Source organism: Marmota flaviventris, chromosome 13 (genome assembly GCF_047511675.1).
Source record: "Marmota flaviventris isolate mMarFla1 chromosome 13, mMarFla1.hap1, whole genome shotgun sequence".
Lineage (NCBI taxonomy): Eukaryota > Metazoa > Chordata > Mammalia > Rodentia > Sciuridae > Marmota > Marmota flaviventris.
Window position 1 is genome coordinate 95,056,305 of NC_092510.1, and position 15,898 is coordinate 95,072,202.

A 15,898-nucleotide genomic window follows, 5' to 3' on the forward strand; every position below is an offset into this window, starting at 1 on the left:
GTGTCCTTACTACAAGAATGATTTCAAATATGCTCACTGGAAAGTTAGAATATATTTTCAACTTAAATTTAGTTACTGTTTTTTTTTTTTAAATACCTTTATTTATTTTTATGTGTTGCTGGGGTTGAACCCAGGGCCTTGCACATGCAAGGTGAGCGCTCTACCGCTGGCCACAACCCCAACTCCTGGTTGCTGTTTTTAATTAATTAATTAATTAATTAATTTTTAATTTATATATATTTTAAAGAGAGAGAGAATTTTTTAATATTTATTTTTTAGTTTTCGGCGGACACAACATCTTTGTTTGTATGTGGTGCTGAGAATCGAACCCGGACCGCATGCATGCCAGGCCAGCGCGCTACCGCTTGAGCCACATCCCCAGCCCTGGTTGCTGTTTTTTAATCATTTTGGAACTATTTAGCAACAGCATGGCTAATTTTAAAAAAATATTTATTTATTTATTTTTTAGTTGTAGTTGGACATAATACCTTTATTTAGTTTGCTTATTTTTATGTGGTGCTAAGAATCGAACCCAGGGCCTCACACATGCTAGGCAAGCACTGTGCCCCTGAGCCACAACCCCAGCCCAGCATGGCTAATTTTTAATCTGAAGCATTGCCCTTCATTCTTCATTGTTCATGGAACCCAGGGCCTTGTGCATGCGAGGCAAGCACTCTACCACTGAGCTACAGCCTCAACTTTTCTTCAGTTTTTTAGTTGAACACGATATCTTTATTTATTTTTTGTGGTGCAATTAATTATTTATAAACTGAAACATTTATTCAGCACCTGCTATAGGCCAGTCACTGTGCTGAGTAATGGAGGGTAACAAGATGGGTATATACCTACTTTGGGGAACTTGGGAATTTTGTTGTGAAAACACATTTTGCTGCAAACAGTGTGAAATTGCAGTGGGAGAGATGGGCCCAAATGAGGAAGTGTCTGAGTCAAGGAAATGGTGGCTTAAGCCTCTGTTGTGTTGAGCTGTGCCAGATGCCTACATGGGATCTAACAGACCAATGAAAGGAGTAGGCAGAACATCTAAAAAGAGGGTACACAGAAGACTGTCTTGTGAGAAACAGTTGGAGTTGTCATTGGAATGTTGTATGTCCCTAAGAGAACATGAGCCCCTTAAGGGCAAACCTTGTCTATTTTGTTCATCACTGCCTAGCACATAGTAGGTATTTAATAATAAACATTCATTGAATATATGAGTGAAGGAAGTATTAAAGTTTATTGTATTTGTCTCAGTTTTTTGGAAAGAGAATTAATTTATTATATTAGTATGTTATTTATTACCTGGCAATTTTTAGATAATGAAATTTAATAAAACATTATAAAATGAATAAGAAATGTTCTAGCACTAAAGGAGATATGTGTTGTAAGGGGAAACAAGTGTAGACAAATCATTGTAATTCAGTATGGTATCTATAAAAAATTTTTGCAAGGAGCACTGTTCTCTTATATGGATTGGTTAGTTCACTGAAAAGTGTTGGGTAATTAAGAAGCTCAAGTTAAAATTATTTGATTGACAGAACACCAGAGATAACATTGTAGCAGGTCACAAAAAATGGTAATCATGTCCTTTTTCGTCTTATCACATTAATAGGAATGTTAAATACTATGAGGAAAAGTGTGTCTATAATTTTATTTATTTATTTATTGATACTGGGGATTGAACCCAGAGGTGCTTTACTATTGACTGAACAATATCCTCAGCCCTTTTTATTTTTTATTTTGAGACAGGGTCTCATAGAGTTGCTGAGACTGGCGTAAAACTTACTATATCCTCCTGCCTCAGCCTCCCAAGTTGCTGGGATTACAGGCCTATGCCACTGCACCTGGCAGTGTAATTTTTAAAATGACAGTTCTATGGCAATGTAGCCATCGGTATATAAAAATCTTTCCTATGCTTAATCTTTTAGTTGCATAATATTATTTTTTCCAAGACTTATTTAATACTTTTTTTTGGTGGTAGTGGTGGTACTGGTGAGCAAACCCAGAGGCATTCTACTACTGAGCTACATCCCCAGCCCTTTTTACTTCTTTTTACTTTTTGTTCTGAGAAAGAATCTTGCTAGGTACTGAGGCTGGCCTTGAACTTGTGATTCTCCTGCCTCAGCCTCCCAAGGTACTGGGATTACAGGTGTGCACCACCATGTCTGGCTTTAATGACTTTTTTGATAGTGTGTCTCTCCCGCCTTCTCCCCCGGCCATAGATATGGAGTTTGTTTTTTGGATATGTTTTGTGTATGGGGAGTACTCAGGATTGAACCCATGACCTTCTACATGCTAGGTAAGTGTCCTACCCTGAGCTATATCTCTAGACCTTTTAAAAATTTGAGACAAGGTCTCACTAAGTTGTCCACGCTGATCTTGAAGTTGTGATCCTCTTGCCTTAGTTCTCCCCCTGCCTGGTAGCTGGGATTACAGGTGTGCACCACCATGCGTGGCTATATAGCTAGTTTTAGTTTCATTGCATTATTCTTTAGAATCTTCCTATCCAGAACTTTATTAGTATATTTAAGTCTTAAAATATATGGAGGACCTGTTGTGTATGGCTGAGTGTGTTTATTATCTTTGCACCATTCTGTATTAATTCCTAAGAACTTTTTATATACTTCCATGTAGCATTTTAACTTAGAAGTTGAGAGAATTTACTTGGTCCTCAAGTCCAGCTACTTTGTCAAGCAATTGGAAGCTTTCCAAGAAAGTTGTACACCTGCTGACTTATATATTAGTAGTTGAAGAAAGAGTGAGGCTATTATAAGTAGTAACCTTGACCATAAATTAAAGCATTCATTATTAAAAGATGATTGGCTTAGTCGTTAAAACTGATTTCTGAAGCCAGATATACTTGGATTCTGTTCTTAACTTTGCTAGTAACTAATTTGATTTTGGGAAAATACTTAAATTTTCCAATTTCCCCAGCTGTAAATTGTGATTAAGAATATCTTTTAGGGGGCTGGGGTTGTGGCTGAGAGGTAGAGAGCTCGCTTACCATGCATGAGGCACTGGGTTCCATCCTCAGCACCACATAAAAATAAAATAAAGATATTGTGTTCACCTATAACTAAAAACTAAAATATTAAAAAAGCATATCTTTTAGGCTGGGGGGTATAATAGGGTGGTAAAGTGTGTACTTTAAAAAAAAAAATTTTTTTGAGGGGGTACTTGGGAGTGAACTCAGAGGCACTCAACCACTAAGTTGTATCCCCAGCCCTATTTTGTATATTATTTGGAGACAGAGTCTCACTGAGTTGATTAGTGCCTCGCTTTTGCTGAGGGTGGCTTTGAACTCGCAATTCTGCCTCAACTTCCCAAGCCTTTGGGATTATAGGTGTGCACCACCACACTTGGTGTACTTTTTAAAAAAATTTATAAATATAGTTGATGGACTTTATTTTATTCATTTATTCATATGTGGTGCTGAGAATTGAACCCAGTGTCTCACACATGCTAGGCAAGCACTCTACCACAGAGCCACAACCTCAGTCCACCCGGATTTTCTTAAACAAGAAATAGAAATATATTTGCCTTCCTTTAGGACAGCAGAAATTAGTGCAAAAAGTAGTAGAGTTATGGAAATTTTGTGTCAGATTTATGTATTTTGTTTCTGATCACAGTTAACTAAAAGAACATTTTTGTGTGATTATTAAAACCTTGCAGTATATTACCAGATGTTAATGAGTTTTAGAACATCACATGGTAGCTTGTCCGTTTTCTAGGTGATGGTTTTTAGAGAGAGTGATAAATTACAGTGTTCAAATTCTTTTTTCAAGTTTAAGTTTTCTTACTGAAAATAATTGCTAAATTGGATGTTTGAAGTTAGAAGTATATTATTTGTGTAATTAAAAAATTTAAGATTTTATTTTTTAGAACAGTTTAAAATTTATAGGAAAATTAAATTTAGACCCAGTACCAAATTCCCTTTATTACTAATGCTTTACCTTAATATGGTGTACTTGGGGGCTGGGATTGTGGCTCAGCAGTAGAGTGCTCACCTAGCATGGGCAAGGTACTGGATTCTATTCTTAGCACCACATTAAAAAAAAATAAGTAAAATAAAGGTGTTGTCCAACTATAACTATAAATAAATAAATAAATAAATAAATGGTGTACTTGTTACAAAGAGTGAACTAATATTGATATATAATTATTCACTATAAAGTTCATACTATAGTCAGATTTCTTCAGTTTTCACCTAATGTTGTTTTTCTATTCCAGCATACTATATTTAGTTCTCATTGTATAATTTTTTTTTTTCAAAATATTTATTTTTTAGTTGGACACAATAGTTTTATTTTGTTTATTTTTATGTGGTGCTGAGGTTCAAACTCAGGGCCTCGAATGTGCTAGGCGAGTGCTTTACTGCTGAGCCACAACCCCAGCCCTGTCATTGTATAATTTTTAATGGGATTATCTTAAATTAGATCTTTGCAAATGTTGCTTTATTCTCAAATTTCAAAGCCATATCATGTGTGCTGAGGCATATTATATTACTAATTATGCTCTTAGATTGAAGATAACTGGCCCTTTAATTTCACTTTTAGTCTTTTTCCAGCATAGTTTCCATAATGTTAGCAAATAGTCTGTCTTACCACTTTAGTTAGGACTTCAGTCTTTGCCACTTACTTTTATGAAAAGGTTCATTTTGGTCAGTTCTGTCATTTGATGGACATAGAGTCTGTCTGCTTTGTCCCAGTGAAATAATAAAAATTATTATTATTATTATTATTATTATTATTATTATTTTTGTAGCATTTGCCCATCTGAACTTTCAACTTCAGGAAGGTTGAGCAGTTTCTAATACGGGACACTTCTTCCCATGATGTTCTTCTTTTAAAAAATATATATATATTTTATTTATTCTAATTAGTTATCTATGACAGCAGAATATATTTCAATTCATATTACACAAATAGAGCATAATTTTTCATGTCTCTGGTTAAACATAAAGTAGAGTCACACCATTCATGTTTTCATACATTACTTAGGGTAATGATGTCTGCCTAAAATTACTTTTTATTTAACAAGAATAATGACATCCTTCACTGTGGAGTCATTTTTTAGACCTCTCACAGTTTATTGTTTGAGGTAGATAAGGGTATTATCTCAACTTTGTTGAAGTGATCAATTGCAAGTCACCTTGCCAGTGGGCGTCACAGCCTGGTCCTCAACTCCTCAGATTTTCTGGTTCCAGTTTTAGTATCCTTTCCACTGTGTTAACGAAAGTATTCTGTATTAAACTAAGAAAATAGGAAGTGGGTCTTCTTGTATTGACTGTCTTAATGTTATTCCTGAGTGTTATCTGGTTGATAAAGAGGTGATTAGTTTGTTCACCTGACAACTCTAGTTGTCACAGTTTAGAACTGTTGGATATATATCATTAAGTTGGGATGCCTTTAATTAGAAATTCTCAACAGTAAAAACTTGGAATGTGATTTTTGTCCCATAGAAACTTTAAAATATTTTTCCTACTTTTGAGACCTTCTCTTGAGTCTTAGGAATTCATTTAAGTGTAATTGTTAACATTTGTAATGTTTATCCTCCTTGGAACTGTTTTTTTTTTTTTTGGTTCCAAGGATTGAACCCAGAGATGCTTAATCACTGAGCCACATCCCCAGCCCTTTTTAAAAATAATTTATTTAGAGACAGGTTCTCACTGAGTTGCTTAGGGCCTTGCTAAGTTGCTGAGTCTGGCTTTGAACTCACGCTCTTCCTGCCTCATCCTCCTAAGCCACTGGGATTAGAGGCATGCACCACCACTCCTGGCCCTCCTTGGAATTTTTAAAAAAAATTATTTTAGTTATTGATATATATTTATTTTATTTATTTATTTTTATGTGGTGCTGAGGATCAAACCCAGTGCCTCACACATGGTAGGCAAGCTCTTTACCACTGAACCACACCCCCAGCCCCTCCTTGGAATTTTTAATGTATTTTATAATTCACGAATTCCACCTTATTAGGCTGTGCTGCCTCTTCATGCTTGGCATTAGTGTAGGTATGATTGCTTATCATGCATTGGTTGGCAAATGTTTTTCTTTAGAGGGCCAGATAGTAAATATTTTAGGCTTATGGGCCATAAAGACTATGGAGGAGTCTTAAAACTATTAAACTTTACCATCGTGGCTGTGTGGCATGAATGCAGCCAGATTTTATTTATTTATATATACAGACACACACACACACACAAATGGACATGGATTTGTTCCAATAAAACTTCATTTTTATGAAACCACAGGCTAAACTTGGCCCAGAAGCCATGGTTTGCTGGTCCCTACTCCATTATCATTGTGGAAGTATACGGAAACTCATTGTGCTTAACTATTTCCATTAAAATCTCTCCACTGGGCTCTTGGTGATGCATATTAATTATGTGAGTTGAGAAGCTTAAATTTATTCTTCAAAAGCTTAATATTTAATATGCATTGGTATAATCTATTCATTTTAGTTAATTTCTGAGGACTAGAGATTGAAACTCAGTTTGCTTTACTACTGAGTTCATTCCCAGCCTTTTTTTTTTTTGAAAGAATTTTTTTAATATTTATTTTTTAGTTGTAGTTGGACACAGCACCTTTATTTTATTTATTTATTTTTATGTGGTGCTGAGGTTCAAACCCAGGGCCTTGCATATGCTAGGCGGGCTCTCTACTACTGAGCCACAACCCCAGCCCTCATTCCCAGTCCTTTCTATATTTTATTTTGAGATAGGGTCTTACTAAGTTGCTGAGACTGGCCTTGAATTTACAATCCTCCTGCCTCAGCCTCCCGTGTAGAATTATAGCTGGGATTATACCACTCTAGCTTTATTTTATTTTTGTAGAAAAAGTGGTAAGTGGTATTAAACTTAAGTGGTCAAAGTCTAGTTTTTGACCATTTCAAAAATAAATGAGCTAGTGGATCATGCCTGTAATCCCAGTGGTTTAGGAGGCTGAGGTAGGAGGATCAAAGTTGGAGGCCAGTCTCAGCAATTTAATGAGCCCTTTAGCAACTTAGAGAGACCCTCCCTCAAAATGAAAAGGACTGGGATATAGCTCAGCGGTCAGCGGTAAAGCACTCCTGGGTTCAATCCCTAGTACCCGTCCACTAATCAGAAAAATGCTTACAAATTTTAGGAAAAATTATATATTATTTTTAGGTATACCTAGTGTTCATTTTAAAATTCCTTGATATTATTCATGCTCTTTTTCCACAGCAGTTTGTGACAATGCAAGTCTAAGCAGATGCGTATTAAGAATTTCTTGTGTTTGGCCATGATATTTGGATGGGGCAAAACTCATAGGTCTAAGATATGCTCTCAGACTTTGAAGAGACCTTCTTTCTTGCTGAAAAGATAGGATGTAGAAACTACAGATGGAAAAAAAAAATAGAACCAGTGTCAAGTTAGTGATATGAATAGTGAGTGCTTCATGAGTTCAGAATTGGGATTTGTCACTGGGGGATAGCCTGTATGGGAGGGGAGGAAGGTTTTATTGAGTTAGGGCTTGGAAATTAGAGGATGTAGATTAGATGGGCCTGATATAAACATGAAGTTGAATTGAAAATAAAAATGGGTATGCTAAGCCCCAGGCCAACATCATTCTAAATGGAGAAAAATTGAAAGCATTCCCTCTAAAAACTTAATAAATATTAAGGCAGAGATGCCCTCTTTCATCACTTGTATTTAGCATAGTTCTTGAAACACTGGCCAGAGCAATTAAACAGACGAAAGATACAGATAGGAAAAGAAGAACTGAAATTAGCACTGTTTGCTGATGATATGATTCTATACCTAGAAGACCCAAAAAATTCCACCAGAGAAGTTCTAGAACTAGTAAATAAATTCAGCAAAGTAGCAGGATATAAAATCAATACTTATAAATCAAAGGCATTTCTGTATATCAGTGACAAATCCTCTGAAAGGAAAATGAGGAAAACTACCCCATTTATAATAGCCTAAAAAAAAATAAAACAAAATACTTGGGAATCAACTTGAAAAACTATAGAACACTAAAGAAAGAAAGAAGACCTTAGAAGATGGAAAGATCTACCTTGTTCTTAGATAGGCAGAATTAATAGTCAAAATGACCATACTTCCAAAAGCACTATACAGATTTAATGCAATTCCAATCAAAATCCCAGTGACATTCCTCATAGAAATAGAAAAAGCAGTCATGAAATTCATCTGGAAAATTAAGAGACCCAGAATAGTTAAAGCAGTCCTTAGTAAGAAGAATGAAGCAGGTGGCATCACTATACCAGACCTTAAATAATACTACAGAGCAATGTTGTAACAAAAACAACATGGTATTGGCACCAAAATAGACTTGTAGACCAATAGTATGAGAATAGAGGACACAGAGACTAACCCACATAATTACAGTTATATTATATTAGACAAAGGCACCAAAAACATACATTGGAGAAAAGATAGCATCTTCAACGAATGGTGCTGGGAGAACTGGAAATCCATATGCAACAAAATGAAATTAAGGGGCTGGAGTTGTAGCTCAGCAATAGAGCACTTGCCTCATATGTGTGAGGCACTGGGTTCGATTCCTAGCACCACATATAATAAGCAAATAAAATAAAGGTCCATCAACATCATATATATATATAATGAAATTAAGCTCCTAGCTCTCACCATGCACAAAACTCAAAGTGATCAAGGGCCTAGGAATTAAACCAGAGACACTGCGCCTATTAAAAGAAAAAGTAGGCCCTAATTTTCATCATGTGGGATTAGGCCCCAACTTCCTTAATAAGACTCCTATAGCACAAGAATTAAAATCAAGAATCAATAAATGGGATGGATTCAAACTAAAAAGCTTCTTCTTAGCAAAAGAAACAATCAGTGAAGTGAATAGAGAGCCTACAATAGGGAACAAATTTTTACTACATGCACATCAGATAGAGCACTAATCTCTGGGATATAGAAAGAACTAAAAAAATCTTAACACCAAAAAAAAAAGGGGGCGGGGCTGGGGATGTGGCTCAAGCGGTAGCACGCTCGCCTGGCATGCGTGCGGCCCAGGTTCAATCCTCAGTACCACATACAAACAAAGATGTTGTGTCCACCGAATACTAAAAAATAAATATTAAAATTCTCTCTCTCTCTTAAAAAAAAAAAAATAACCAACCAACCAAACAAAAACAACAACAAAACAAATAACTCAATCAATAAATGGGCCAAGAAACTGAACAGACACTTCTCAGAAGGTGGTATACAGTCAATCAACAAATATATGAGAAAATGTTCATCTTTTGCAATTAGAGAAATGCAAATCAAAACTACTCTTAAGATTTCATCTTGGTACTGGGGATGTGGCTCAAGCGGTAGCGCGCTCGCCTGGCATGCGTGCGGCCTGGGTTCGATCCTCAGTACCACATACAAACAAAGATGTTGTGTCCGCCAAAAACTAAAAAATAAATATTAAAAATTCTCTCTCTCTCTCTTAAAAAAAAAAAAAAAGATTTCATCTCACTCCAGTTAGAATGGGAGCTGTTAAGAATACAAACAACAGTAAGTGATGGAGAGGATTTGGGGAAAAAGGCACACTCATACATTGCTGGTGGGACTGCAAATTGGTGCAGCCAATATGGAAAGCAGTATGGAGAATCTCTGGAAAACTGGGAATGGGACCACCATTTGACCCAGCTATCCCACTCCTCAGTCTATACCCAAAGGACTAAAATAAAATAGTAAAAAAAAATGAGAAGGCCTGTCTTACTCAACTGTTTTAATATAAGGAAATAGTGTAAAATAGGATTGGAGGGGTGGGCCAAGGAAGATTGGGCCTTGAACACTAAGCTAAGGAATTGGAAATTATCCTCTTGAATGTAAGGAATGATTAAAAATTATGAGCACCATTTTTCCTTTAAGTCTTTCATGAAACTCACAGATGTGATTTTTAATGTTTTCAGTATAGTACATTTATTTTAATTAACATTTAAAGATAATTTTATTACTGTTCACTTTTTTTTCCCCCTCACCCACCAAAGGACAATCTTGTCTAGACAAAATATGCAGGGAACAAGGAAAAGGAGTAAAAATGATGACACAATTTTTTGGTCTGAACAATTGGAAGAAGGGAATTGCCGTTGATAGAGATGAAGAAGGCTGGGTTTTGGGGTGGGGATGGGGAGTTTTTTGCAGGAGGAGATAGTTTCATTTTGAACGTTTAGTTTGAGATGCCGAGTAGGCAGTTGCATGTACAGATTTGGTATTCAGGATAAAAGTTTAAGACTGGTGAAATTAATTGGCAAGTTGTCAGTCCCCCTCCCCTGCCCCAGTATTGGGGATTGAACTAGAGTATCCTAGTACTGAGCTATATCCCCAGCCCTTTTTATTTTTTTATTTTGAGACAAAATCTTACTAAATTACTGAACCTGGCTTTGAATTTATAATCCTCCTCCTTCCACCTCCCAAGTCACTGAGATTAGAGGTGTGCGCCACCATGCCTGACTATCATCAGTATTTTAAAATTTTTTTTTTGTAGTTGTAGATGGACAGAATGCCTTTATTTTATTTATTTTTATGTGGTGCTGAGGATCGAACCCAGTGCCTCACGCGTGCTAGGCAGGCACTTTGCCACTGAGCTACAGCCCCAGCCCCAGTATTTCTTTTCTTTCTTTTTTTTTTTAAAGAGAGAGAATTTTTAAATATTTATTTTTTAGTTTTTGGTGGACACAATATCTTTATTTTATTTTTATGTGGTGCTGAGGATCGAACCCAGTGCCCCGTGCATGCCAGGCGAATGCATTACCACTTGAGCCACATCCCCAGCCCCCCAGTATTTTTTTTAATATTTATTTTTTAGTTGTAGTTGGACACGATACCTTTATTTTTACGTGGTACTGAGGATCTATCCCAGGACCTAGTGCATGCTAGGCAAGTGCTCCACTGCTGAGCCACAGCCCCAGCCTCTGTCATCAGTATTTTGATGGCAGAACCATGAGACTAAATGAGATTACCTGGGCAGTGTATAGAAAGAAAAGAGTGAGGTCTGAGTGTCTAGCCTTGGGGTGCTCCAAGTGTGTGTGTGTGTGTGTGTATGTATGTATGTGTATGTGTACAAGAGATTGAACTGAGGGGCACTTGACCACTGAGCCACATCCCCAGCCCTATTGTATTTTATTTAGACACAGGATCTCATAGAGTTGCTCAGCACCTCATTCTTACTGAGGCTGGTTTTGAACTTGTGATCCTCCTGCCTCAGCCTCCCGAGCTGCTAGAATTATAGGCGTGCTTCACTGTGCCCGGCAAAAGGGTTGGTTTTGACCAGCAAAGGCAAGGCAGTTCATTCAGAGTAAAAGAGAGCTCACCATACACACACACAAACACACACATGTACAAATGTGTGTGTGTGTGTGTGTGTGCATACATATATGTATATGGTACTGTGGGAAATCTTGTTGCTTTAGTTTTCTTAGGTAGAAATCAAAGAGTTGAGAATAATGATGTTGGGTTTGTGGAGAATAAAGAGGTATTGGGTTTGTGGAAAGGATGATATGAATTTACTGACTGGAGACGAGGAGAGCGGTGGATGAACTGGAAGTAAGAGTGTGCATGCTGTGCAGCAATGAAGTTCCATCTGGAGTTTATGTTCATGAATTGAAAGTGATGTTAGTGGGACCAAGTGTATGTGTGTTTTCCTATCCACAGGTGTCAATAAGGCAGAGCATTGGATTTTACTGGGATTGTGGTATAGTGAGGGGCAAATTGAGGGTGTGCATCATTCAAGAAAGTGATTAAAATGTTTGTCTTTAGCAGTTATCAAGAATCCAAGCAATAATAAATGTTGGTGAGGATGTGGGGAATAAGGTACACTCATACATTGCTGGTGGAACTGCAAATTGATGCAACCACTATGGAAAGCAGTTTGGAGATTCCTCAGAAAACTTGGAATGGAACCACCGTTTGACCCAGCTATCCCCCTCCTTGGTTTATACTCAAAGGATTTAAAATCAGCCTACTACAGTGATACAGCTAAATCAATGTTGATAGCAGCTCAATTCAGAATAGCTAAACTATGGAACCAACCTAGATGCCCTTCAACAGATAAATGGATAAAGAAAATATACACAATGGAATATTACGAACAAAATCATGGTGTTTGCAGGTAAATGGATGGAGCTGGAGAATATCATGCAAAGCAAATAAGCCAATCCCAAAAAACCAAAGGCTGAATGTTTTCTCTGATAAGCAGATGCTTATTCATAATGGGTAACTGGATGGGTAGAGAAAAATGGAGGAACTTTGGATTGGGCAGGGGGGAGGAGAAGGGGTGTGGGGGTGGGAAGGATGGTGGAATGAGACAGACATTATTATCCTGTGTACATGTATGATTGCACAAATGGTGTGACTGCAATGTGTGCAGCCAGAGAAATGAGAACTTGTGCTCCATTTGTGTACAATGTGTCAAAATGCATTCTACTGTCTTGTATAACTAATCTGAACAAATTAAAAAAAAATAAAATGTTTGCCATTCGATTTATGTTAGTAGGTAAGAGAGGGAGGGGTGAGTTTAAAAAGGTGGTAGGATTAACAACCTGAAAGTCATGGTAGGGTCATGTGACTGTTGGTGATTGGGGGTGTAAGGAAAGATTGTAGCATATGACTGCAGTAATACAGTCTGATCATATGAGAGTCAAAGCTGGGTTTTTTAATAATGAGGAACAGAGAATGGTGTGAAAGTGCTTGTAAGAGTGTGAAGTGAAGGGTGTGGGAGAGGAAACAGCTATGCCTGACAGGTGTATAAAAGAAGCAATGTTCCTGTGGAGAAACCAGGATTCAGTTAAAGCAAGAAGGTAAAGGGGTTTCTTTCCAGAAAAGGTTCAAGTTACAGGGAAATTTCTGATCTTTGAATTTGTGCTGCAAGTGTAACTGAAAAGGATGGAAGAGATGAGTAGGGCAGGAGGTGAGGTTAGAGGAGGTAAGCTGTCTAGGAATTGGGTTCTGCAGGATGAAGTATTGGGATTTCTGGGCTTCTTGGGTGGAGGACATGAAAATAAGTAAAGGCAGGCTAATTTTAGACCTTAGACCTGGTTGGGCCAGAGTAGGTTTTGGTGGTCTTGGTGAGGGGGTGAGAAAAAGCAGAGGGATTTTCTTGCCAAATACACTCAGAGTTTTCTGGGGTTTCCATTTGATTTCTATTATTGGGAACAAAGAGATTTAATTAAGGGGCAACCTTAATTGAGCACACAGACTCCCAGCTGACATCTGCAGATGTTTTAATATATTCTGACACTATTAGGAAGTCAATGGATTTTAAAGGGGTCTTGGGAAGGATTGGGAAGTTTTATATTAGAAATGTTTTGGAAATACTAATCTGCCAATGTGGGATGGATTGGAGAGAGAAGAAACCAAGAAGAGTACACATTAGGAAATTTTTTTAGTTGTCATGGTAATGAATTTGGTTATTTGCAGAGGAATTAGAAAGTTGAGGACAGAGAGTTGAACTTGATGGCAGATTTACTGCTGAGAACAAAGATGTGTTTGAGGAGTCTCTGCCATGACCAAAATAAGAAGGTCCGAAACAATTGCTGGTTTTAGAAGGGATATTGTTGTGTTTTGTTTTGGAGATTTTTGAATGTTAGACTCTTATTTCCCCTTTTTTCATAATTTACTTGCTTCTAACTTAAAAGCTGAGTATTCCTTTTTTTTTTTTTATTTATTTTTTAGTTGTAGTTGGACACAATACCTTCATTTTACTTATTTTATGTAGTGCCGAGGATCGAACCCAGGGCCTCGCATGTGCTAGGCGAGTGCTCTGCTGCTGAGTCCCAGCTCCAGCCCCAAAGCTGGGTATTTATTCTTTATGAGAACAGTGGTTGTGTCTTTTTGTTCTGAACTATGTTATCAAGGTTTGTCATAGTGAAACAATTTAGAAAATGTTTGTTGAATTGAATTAAATTGGACAAGATGTTGGGTTTGCTTTGTTTGTTTTTAATATTTTTGTAGTTGTCAATGGACCTTTATTTATATGTGGTGCTGAAAGTCATACCCACTGCTTCATGCATACTAGGCAAGCACTCTACCACTGAGCCACAGCCCCAGCACTATTTGTTTTATTTTGGTTTTGTCTTTTGCTATACTGGAGATTGAACCTAGAGCCTCACATATGTTAGGCAAGTGTTTTACCATGTAGGTACATCCCCAGTCCTTTATTTTATCTCATTTTGAGACAGAGTCTCACTAAGTTGTCTAGGCTGGCTTCAAACTTGCCTTTCTCTACCTGAGCCTCCTAAGTAGCTGGCATTACAGGGGTGTACCATTGTGCCTGGCAATAGAAGATAGTTTTTAATAGCTTTTCCAATTCTGAGATTCTAGTTTCATATTAGGATGTTAAAACTATTTGAGGTTGATGGGTATAGTTCATTGGTACAGTGTTTGCCTAGCATGCTTAAGACCCTGGATTCAATTTCTAGCACTGCAAGTAAAGAAAAAAGAATTTAAGTTCATATGAGGGCTGGGGATCAATTTTTTAAAATTCCACATGAGATTATGTGGTACTTGTCTTTCTGTGCTTGGCTTATTTCACTTCATATAATGATCTCCAGTTCCATCCATATTGTTGCAAATGAGGGGATTTCACTTACCCCATACTGGTGATTGAACTCAGGGTTCTTTACCATTGAGCTTCATCCCCAGTCCCCTTCCTTCCTTCCTCCCTCCCTCCCTCCCTCCCTTCCTTCCTTCCTTCCGTTGTAGTTGGGTGCAGTACCTTTATTTTTATTTATTTATTTTTATGTGGTGCTGAGGATCGAATTCAGTGCCTCGCATGTGCCTGATGAGTGCTCTACCACTGAGCCACAACCCCAGTCCTCCTTTCTTTTTTAAATTTTCTAATTTGAGACAGGGTCTCACTAAGTCTCTACTTGCTAAATTGCTGAGACTGACCTTGAACTTGTGGTCCTCCTACCTCAACCACCTCAGTGTCTGGGATTACAGGTGTGTACCACACCCCCCCCCCCAGCTTTTTTTTTTTTTTCCCATGGTTAAATTTCATTCGTATTCCATTGTGTATATATGCCACATTTTCTTTGTCCATTCGTGTATTGATTGACACTTAGTTGATTCCATATATTGGCCATTGTGTATAATGCCGCAGTAAACTTGGAAGTACAAATATATTATTGGCTATATTGACTTCCTTTGGATATATACTTAATGATGAGATTGCTGGATCATGTAGTAGTTCTATTTTTTATCTTTTGAGGAACCTTCACACTGTTTTCCATAGTGGCTATACAAAATTACATTCTCACCCACAGTGTGCAAGGGTTCAATTTTCTCTACCTCTTTGCCAATTCATATTGTATTTGAGGGAAAACTCAAGTGATGTAGATATTGCCAGAACCCAAAGTTCTGTAAAAACTGATAGTAAAAAGCAAACAAACAAAAACTTTCAGGAGTCAGTTTTTATTGCTGACATAATGCTTAAGTTCGTTGGTTGAGAGCAAGTGCATCTTTGGAGTAAAAATTGAATTGTTTGAGTCTTTACTTGGCTACTTAACTACTTGTGTCATCATCTTCCTAAACTGCCAGATGAAGATAATGAGATGACACAGGTTTGTGAGAGTTCCCCAAGGAAAAACAGCAGAATTCTTGACATAATTAGTCTAAAGAAATGTTAGTTTGATGTTATTGTTATTCTGATATTTTTACATTTTTTTTTTCTGTATTGCAGATTGAACCCTGGGTCACTCTACCGCTGAACTACATCACCCATCCTTCCAGTCCTTTTCATTTATAATTTTTACAAAGGGTCTTGCAAAGTTGCCTGGACTGGTTTCAACTTTTGATCCTTCTGCCTCAGACTCCTGAGTCGCTGGGATTACAGGCATGTGCCACTTTTAAAAAAACTAATTTATTTGCCAGTTGTCTCTGCTTTCCTGTTTCTTCAGTATG

General features: G+C 37.3%; 1 protein-coding gene across 8 annotated transcripts in view; it reads left to right on the forward strand.

The window, feature by feature from the left end:
* Window positions 1-15,898, forward strand: part of Gapvd1 (GTPase activating protein and VPS9 domains 1) — an 88,251-nt gene that overhangs the window by 12,571 nt on the left and 59,782 nt on the right. For 7 of the 8 annotated variants that reach the window (XM_071600956.1, XM_071600959.1, XM_071600958.1 and 4 more), the window contains exon 2: window positions 15,678-15,830. The gene's annotated coding sequence lies outside the window, so the exon portion shown is untranslated. Of the gene's footprint in view, window positions 1-11,758; window positions 12,108-15,677; window positions 15,831-15,898 lie in introns of all 8 variants that reach the window. The other variant, XM_071600957.1, reaches the window with a different exon arrangement.